Source organism: Oryctolagus cuniculus, chromosome 20 (genome assembly GCF_051225735.1).
Source record: "Oryctolagus cuniculus isolate XC-2025 breed Fujian yellow rabbit chromosome 20, ASM5122573v1, whole genome shotgun sequence".
In the NCBI taxonomy this organism is placed as follows: Eukaryota; Metazoa; Chordata; class Mammalia; order Lagomorpha; family Leporidae; genus Oryctolagus; species Oryctolagus cuniculus.
This window is the reverse complement of record NC_142886.1, coordinates 1,510,161-1,519,011: the sequence shown is the minus strand read 5'-3', so window position 1 is coordinate 1,519,011 and position 8,851 is coordinate 1,510,161. Positions and strand designations below refer to the sequence as shown.

Here is an 8,851-nt window from a genome sequence, read left to right as displayed (position 1 = left end):
GCTGTTTCCCAAGGCCTGTTTCTATAGGCAGCCCATAAAGAAGTCATCGACAAGTCAAGGTCCGTCTTGGCTTGTGGAATTCCTGGGATAAAAAAGTCATGTACTCCCATGTTGAAGGAGAATGATCAAACAAGAACATTCTGCTAAAATTAACTATGTTATGACTGTGTTGCAGAAAGCCCGATAAGTTGCTTGTGTATGGTGTTATCCTCTGTGTTGCCTTGACCTATAGCTGGTTATGTATAAATACCACTGAGACACTGGAATAAAGGAGCCTTGTCTTGGCTCCATTCTCTGACCCTTGTCCTTCTTTTCATTCCCACTGCCCCCTTCAGGTTCTGTTTGGTGCTGCTGGCCTGCACATGCTTCTAAGACTACTGCATAACTTCTGTGGGGCACGTGTTTTGTTTCCCATGGCTGCTTTCACACACATAGGCTAACTTCTATCTTCCTATCTAAAAATATTATTGAAGAACATGAACGCCTTCGATAGAAAAATACCCTTAGAAACAAAAGCTGAAGGAATTGTCTGATTACATGGGAAAAATTAAACACATTAAGGAAATGCCCCTGGAGAAGAAGCTAAGGGTCCTTGTATTTGTGCAAGAAAGAACTCAGGTGTGAGACAGAGAGCAGGGGAAAGCAAAGTAGCAAAGTTTATCAGGGTTGGGACGTATGTAAGAACAGATGGGCACCTCTCCAGACAAACCAGAGAGAGTGCCTAGTTCACATTTAGGCTGGGGCTTTTAAGGGGCTGGGTCTTGCCTTTCCACCTTTTTGCTGTCTCCTTCTTCTCCAGAACAAAGGACTTCTTGGGTGTAAATACAAAAAATTCCTTTCTGAGTTTCCCACTGAAGTCAGACAGGGGAAGCCTGGCTAGCTTAGCCAAGGGGTTTCTCTCTAGGGTGCCTGCCTTAGAGGAAGGATGCTTATCAGGCCAGGTAGAAGGGGCAGGGCCCCCTGGAAGGTTATCAGGTTCTGAGGGCAGAACTTTGAAGTGCAGATACTGGACAGCACCTGCAATGTTATTGGGTGACTTTGAAATGCGAATGCTGAATGCTGGACTGCTGTAGATGTCCCTTTCCTTAGGCCCTTGTCACACACATAGGTTAATTTCTGACTTCTTACCTAACAAAAAGACAGAAGAATCAAGTTATCCTATTGAAGTAGGCATAACCTTAGGTTTCTAAATAAAACAGTTTTAATGTCAGGTCACAACAGTCAGAACCAAGGAGGAAGAAATAACTTACAGGAGATGCCTAGAAATTTGACAAAGAAAATCAGCAATTAAGTAGAAATTACTAAAAGGGAAATTGCATTAAAAATAGATTTCAAAATGAAACATTAAGACTTATATGTGTATATATATATATATACATATATATGTATATATAAAGTATATATATGACTTTGTAGGACCCCAAAAGCGGTGTCCTCTTGTGACGACCCCAGAAACACAGACTCCAGACCAGACGATGCAATAGAGCAGGAGGTAATTTTATTTCATTTGCGCAAATGGGCCCCCTACTGCTGCAAGCAGCGAGCAAGCGAGAGGAGCCCCAAGCAGCTATCTCACACAGCTTTTAAGGGGCAAAACCACAAAATTAACATACCATAGGGTGGCATAAGTTTATTGGGTAACTACAATGGGAGGAGGTCGTCGAGGAGGAGGAGAAATGGGGGCTACATGCCCTACGTGTCTAAGCTTGGACAAGGGGAGGTTGTCCTTGAAGAGCAGAAAGGGATGGCTACGTGTCCTACGTGCCTCACGGTTTCTTTGTTAAGCTTGAACAAGCACAGGGGAGGGGGCTTAGGTGCATACCAGGATGTTCTGTCGCCCTTATCTCTGGGTAGTAGCTATCTGCTTTCTCTGTGAACTTAGTTTACTCCCCATTTCCCAGGACTGTTTTATTAAGGCCATTTTTTTATGGCGGCTCTTGGCTCCTTTCATTCCCCCATTTTCTCTTGGAACTAATTTTAATCCTAAAATTGTGTGCTGTTAATGAGGGGTTTTAATACGGTCACTGGTGGCCAGGGCTTGATACTGTTGCGTGAGGACTAATGCCAATGATCAGCAAGCCAGGCCTTAGCATGTGGGCCCATGGCCAGCCATGGGTCCCCACATTTTTTCCTTTTTTTATTAAATTGAGAATGGCCTCTGTCTTAGGTTGCCCTCAGTCATCTCTGTCCTTACCCGTCATCGGTAACTCTGGCAGCTTGGCCTAGAGCCCTGTCTTAAGTTGGTACAGGATGCTGAGCGTCTTACCCGTCTTTGAGTACCATTCCAGCCCAACATTAGGTGAGAGATGAAACATACAGCCAAATATCAATTATTTTGATTACAAAGGAGGTTTGGTACGAAGTTTTAAATGATGAATCTCAGTCCATTCATACTATAGGGAAGTCAGCATAAAATGCAGAACACACGGAGGACATCCCATACAAAGTGGGAAAAGCAGTAGCAGTCCAGCCAACATTAATAACCAATGAATCCATTGAAACCCTTCAAATGAATAGTGGGTTAGTAATAAACATATGTTGCATTTTACTCTTAAGTTTATCAATAACAGACTCTATATATGGCACATTGTTAGTAATGTTAAAGCAATATCCCCCAGGTACAGGTTTACAACTTAAATGATCTTTTTAACAGCAAGTAATTGTTAGCTGCATGGCTTAAAAGCACTCCTGAGTGAACTTGATCCAATTCTTTGGCTATATTGGATAGCACAGTAGCAGTAAGATTGATTGCTTTGGTCACCAAACATGTAAGCCTTCATAGTCCACGATTATTTCCAAAAGCCAGTCCAGGAACACTTACTACTGATGCAGCCATGGCAAGGGCAGTGTCCTCTCCTAGTAGGATGACGTTGTTATTGTAGTCTTCAGGTAAAGCACGCCACTGACGTGCTCTATCCGCTGCTGTAAATATAGATGTTAGCATCAGGGCCACACGGCCCAGGGAGCAATTGCAGAAAGGCATGTTGGTTACATGGAAAAACCCATCCCTTAGGAGCCCTTGTCCCATACCAGTACTGGATCAGGTCCATTCCATTGATTGGTGATAGGATCCCTCCATTTCACCATTGCTCTTTTTACAGCTGTTTTTAAGCAGTTAGAATTTAACAGAGACATCAAGAGAACATAATAGATTACTTTAACTCATTGCTTTAACAGAGGATCAGATTTTGATTTTATGTCAAAGAAAATAACCAAAGATTTCTTCTTCCCATAACATTTTGCGACTTTCTCACACCTTCTGTAACTTGCTCAAACCTTTTTCTTCTCCCCCCCCTTTTTTTCATTCCAGTATAAACCAGCCATTAAGATAAACAATTTTTACAAATTATATTCTTTTAAAAGTATTTTTTTTAATTTTTCTTATCAAGAACACGCTTTTATGTTTGTGACCTTTTACATCAAAATGATGGTATCTGGGACTGTAGCAGTCAATGGGAGAGTAACTTTGTTTAATTCCCTGTAATCCACAGTCATTTTTTAGGTTTCATCTGATTTCTTAACATGCCAAATTAGATAATTCCTTTTAGTGATTATGGGAATCATCACTCCAGCACTAAGATAATTTTTTTACTGTTTTAGATTTTTTTTATGTCCACCTGGAATTTTGTATTGTTTACACTGAATAACCTTAGTTGGCCCTGGCAGCAGTACAGGAGCTTGATATAATTTTTTTTATCACTATCTAGCAGTTTGACTCCAAAGGGCAGCATTTTCTTTTTCCCAATTTACATTTATCCTGTACTTATTTTTGTAATTGCTTACACATGCATCAGTATGCAGATAACAAAATCCATTTTCACCTCTCTAAAGCCTATAGTTCATCCCCCTTTTCCACCGGCACTGATAGCAAAACCTCAATAACTTGTGGAGGCTGTGCACTCTGTAACTTGCCATCCCAATTCTCACTCGATTCTGAGCAGAGAGCCCATTCCTTCACCAAAGAGGCGAACTGAAGGTCTTTCCAGCCAGGAACATCACAGGTTACACATGCAACTTCAGTTTTTCTTTTAAAGAAAGGCATTGCTTTGCATACTTGCAGATCCTGCCAACTACGCCAATTTGTGACAGTAAATTACTTTTCAGCTGTCTGCTGTGCACAGACTTAGTTACTTTTAGTTTAATCCACAAGAAATACGCTGCAAGCCTTGTAGTGCACACTAAAATTATTTACAGGAAAGATGGTAAAGGAGCATAGATTAACGGAATGTTGCAATAAACATGGCTCCATTGCTTTAATGATACTATAGCAAAATGGTCCACTGATCCCTGTAGGGAGGGCCTGAGGCTGGCCCCACTTCCAGTTTCCTGAACTCTGTTTTTTAATGAATTACCTTCTTTATCAGTTTTGGAGTGACATTTATTGTCCCAATGCCTTCCCCTTTAGCACTGGAAGCAAATCCCAGGAAGAGCCTTATTTTGATTTTTGACTTCTGGACAATTTTTGTACATGTCCCTGTTGCCCACATTTATAGCACCCTCATTTATCAGGCATAGCCCTCCTTGATGATTTTTGTAATGACATACCAAGCAGAGCGTCAGGTCCTGAATGTCCTGTTATTAATCTATTTTGTTAATTTTTCATTAAAGGGACTGTCACAGAACACCTCAATCACAGTAGCCAATTGATCATGTCCACGTTGTACTTATGTTTTGTAGAATTTACAGTACTGTGGGCATCACTAGGCAATCTTCACACAGCTCTGGAGAAGGATCCATACTGAGAATTAAACATTATTAGTAATCATCACGGGCACATTTAACATTCAGCTTGACTGCGTGTTCCCCCCGAAATGAAACAGCAGCAGCAGAGGCTTGCTCCGGCTCCCCCTTAAAGCCCCCAAGGACAAGGGTGGCTCATTGCCAAGATTTTAGGCAAGCAGTGCGTCCCATCTCGGGTCTTGGCCAGAGAGCCGAGACATGAAGCATGCCCACCTGTTTATCAGAAAACATTCCTTTATCCTCCTCCCTGGGAACTGGCCAGGCTCCCAAGGAGCAGGAGAAGGTCATTCGGCAGCAAAGTTTCTTGGTTACCAGAGCCAAATCTAGGTACAAGCCTCTCCATTCCAAAAATTTGTCCTTACATTTGGCCCTAGAGTTGCATTGAGAAGTAGACATAATTAACACATCATAAGAATACAATACACATTTTTCATACAAGTATACATCTAGCAATCAAACACAACAATAAAAACAGATGGGGGAGACAGTAAGAAATAAAGGACAACAAAAACAGCGACACACAAAACACAAATCACAAGCCGCGCAGCAACAAACCAAGACAAAACAAAAACTATCAGAAGGGAGCGGCCGTCTGGCCAGGCTCTCCCCTGGAAGAAGGGAAATTCCCTCTTTCCCTCCTTCCCAGACCACCACTGGAGCCATCGACAAACTGCGGCGATCTCTCGAACCTCCTTCCAGTGTCCTAGAGTCAGACTTAAAGGAGTTGTTAATTGTTGTCCCATGGTAACAGTTGGGGGAGACAGTAAGAAACAAAGAGTGACAAAAACGGCGACACACAGAACACAAACCACAAACCGCGCGGCAACAGACCGAGACAAAACCAAAACCAAAATTTCAGAAGGGAGCGGCCGTTTGGCCAGGCTCTCCCCTGGAAGAAGGGAAACGCCCTCTTTCCCTCCTTCCCAGACCACCACTGGAGCGTCCTCCAGGGTTGGACCAGGGGTCTCAGGACACGTCTGTCTCCCCCTCCAGTCCAGTCAGTACTGAGCCTGTACAGGCGCCCCAGGACGGATTCCACGTCATCCTGGCAGACAAGGACAAACAGTACAAACCACAGTTACAATTATACACAAGTAAGCAAACTTACCTCTGTCAGGCTGATGGAGTGTGGGAGTCTGGGGTCCCCCAAATCCCGGACGAGCCCCCAAATGTAGGACCCCAAAAGCGGTGTCCTCTTGTGACGACCCCAGAAACACAGACTCCAGACCAGACGATGCAATAGAGCAGGAGGTAATTTTATTTCATTTGCGCAAATGGGCCCCCTACTGCTGCAAGCAGCGAGCAAGCGAGAGGAGCCCCAAGCAGCTATCTCACACAGCTTTTAAGGGGCAAAACCACAAAATTAACATACCATAGGGTGGCGTAAGTTTATTGGGTAACTACAATGGGAGGAGGTCGTCGAGGAGGAGGAGAAATGGGGGCTACATGCCCTACGTGTCTAAGCTTGGACAAGGGGAGGTTGTCCTTGAAGAGCAGAAAGGGATGGCTACGTGCCCTACGTGCCTCACGGTTTCTTTGTTAAGCTTGAACAAGCACAGGGGAGGGGGCTTAGGTGCATACCAGGATGTTCTGTCGCCCTTATCTCTGGGTAGTAGCTATCTGCTTTCTCTGTGAACTTAGTTTACTCCCCATTTCCCAGGACTGTTTTATTAAGGCCATTTTTTTATGGCGGCTCTTGGCTCCTTTCAACTTATTACAGATATATATACATACATATACACATATATGTATCTTTTTACAGATAAATATATATACATATATATATATACCTGTAACTAAATAACTTTATTGCTTTAGCATGTTGCCCAAATCCATAGTTCTGTCTTTGTATTTATATAACATGAGAAACTCATAGAAATAATTTCCTTCTAATCTCAGCCAAAGCAACCTCACACAAAGTTATCTGCTACAAATCTGTAACATTCTTATATTCCCTTATATTCCTTAAGTTATTTGTTCTGCTTTATTCTCTCTCTCCTTGCCAAACACCAGTTTTATGTCATGTTAGGACAAAGATCACTTGCATTCTTTGTGCAAGGTGTCCAGTGTGTAAGAAATCTTCCTAGCCAAATGAATCAGTTTACAGGTATTTATTGGGATTCCCCTCCTGGGCAAGGTTCACCAGTTCCAACAGAGTGGGGGCCAGGGAAGTCATGCTTCAGAGGTTGGGAGGGCTCCTTTTATAGATACAGGGCTTGGGGATTAAAGGTTGAGGTGCTTCTGATCCTCATTGGTTGACCTTTAGGTGCACGCGGGACCTTGGCAAGGACTTTTTGTTCCTGGAAGTGTGGGACTTCTCTCTTGTGGATCCCAAAGCTACCTCTTTGTTATTTGGAACACATCTTGGGTGCCAAGACACATTATCATTCTCATTTTTCTCTTCCCTATCTATTGGTTCCTTAATTTGCATTTTGAAATAATCCTAAAAAGCCTTTAAAATAAGAGCAAAGAATTTCAAATTATTCTAAAGTAGTCTAAAATGGTTTGTCTTATATCAATGATTTATGTAAACAAAAAAGTCCATTGTCTTTTACAATTTTTAAAAAGCAAACAGTACAGGGGCCGGTGCTGTGGCACAGCAGGTTAATGCCCTGGCCTGAAGCGCCGGCATCCCATATGAGCACTGATTTGAGACCTGGTTGCTCCACTTCTAATCTAGCTCTCTGCCCCAGGGTCAGCTCATACCCAGCAACCACAATATGAGAGCCTCACTCCCTTAGGAAGAGCTGTGGCAAGAGGACTGGGTTGTGGATTTAGTGACCTGTTTCCTAACTGAGGGGAATTACATTATCCAGGAGGAAAAACAAGGGACATGGGTTCTCCCCCAAATTTCATGTATGAAATCTGGATTCTCCCTGAGAACCTGTGCATCCTAACCACACAATTTGGAAAAATACAGAGCTCTAGGGCTGAGCCAAAGTCACCACATTCAGGAATGAGAAGATATCCAGTGTCCCATGTGTCCCATGCCACATACCATCTTTTTTTTTTTTTTTTTTTTTGTTAGGCAGAGTGGACAGTGAGAGAGAGAGACAGAGAGAAAGGTCTTCCTTTGCCGTTGGTTCACCCTCCAATGGCCACCGTGGCCGGCGTGCTGCGGCCGGTGCACCGCGCTGATCCGATGGCAGGAGCCAGTAGCCAGGTGCTTTTCCTGGTCTCCCATGGGGTGCAGGGCCCAAGCACCTGGGCCATCCTCCACTGCACTCCCTGGCCACAGCAGAGAGCTGGCCTGGAAGAGGGGCAACCGGGACAGAATCCGGCGCCCCAACCGGGACTAGAACCCAGTGTGCCGGCACCGCTAGGTGGAGGATTAGCCTAGTGAGCTGTGGCGCCAGCTGCCAGATACCATCTTGCAAGCAGGAGGCAACTAATCCCACAAACTCACCATATTCCAGATTCCAGGCATCCTTCTGATGGTTTTTGTAGTGAGAGAACTTCACACATGACAAAGAATGAGCCTCGTGGAACCACTATAAGCAGCAGACTGGAGAAGCTGTATTTAGCAGCATGAAGAAAAAGAACCCATGTTGCTCTTCATTGTTGATCCAGTGTGTCTGATTGGACAGTTTGCTGAGCCAATGAGAAGGCATCATGTCAGAGAAGATGCAGCCAATCAGAGTCACACCTACTAGATTTCTGTGACAGTTGGGGAGAAGGGGTGCCATTCATCCAGGCTGTGGCTGGTGGGGGTAGTGAGGGTTGAGTACTGGGCTCAGGTCTGGAGGTGCTCACCCTCCTTGGGCCTCGCTCTCCTAAGAGCAGGGGCTGCTGTCACCTTCATGATGACTGAACCACATGAGAGTGGGGATCTCTCCCACCCTCCAATGTCTGTGATTCTGCTGGGATCTTATGACCTGGAGCTTCCAATAAACTCCTTTACAAGAGATGAAATTTACTCAAAATTTAATGAATTCTGAGCTTTTCATTTTCTTCATTTTTTTGACTTAATTTTGTTTTAGGTCATTTTGCTTTTTTAATGATTTGAAAAATATTTAAAGATACTCTATAGAAGTTTTCTAGTCTGCATTTTGTCCTTTAAAATGGCTTTCTATTTTTTCCTGCTGCTACATGGAAAGCCACTTGATATATA

At 43.6% G+C, this 8,851-nt stretch overlaps 1 long non-coding RNA gene across 1 annotated transcript; it reads right to left on the bottom strand.

Annotated features, from left to right (window-relative positions):
* Nucleotides 1–1,180: 1,180 nt before the first annotated feature.
* LOC149120012 (uncharacterized) lies at nucleotides 1,181–8,312 on the bottom strand. Its single transcript, XR_016226881.1, has 2 exons — nucleotides 8,147–8,312; nucleotides 1,181–1,259 (listed from the first exon to the last, which is right to left on the bottom strand). It is a non-coding gene; the product is annotated as an uncharacterized LOC149120012 (long non-coding RNA).
* Nucleotides 8,313–8,851: the final 539 nt, after the last annotated feature.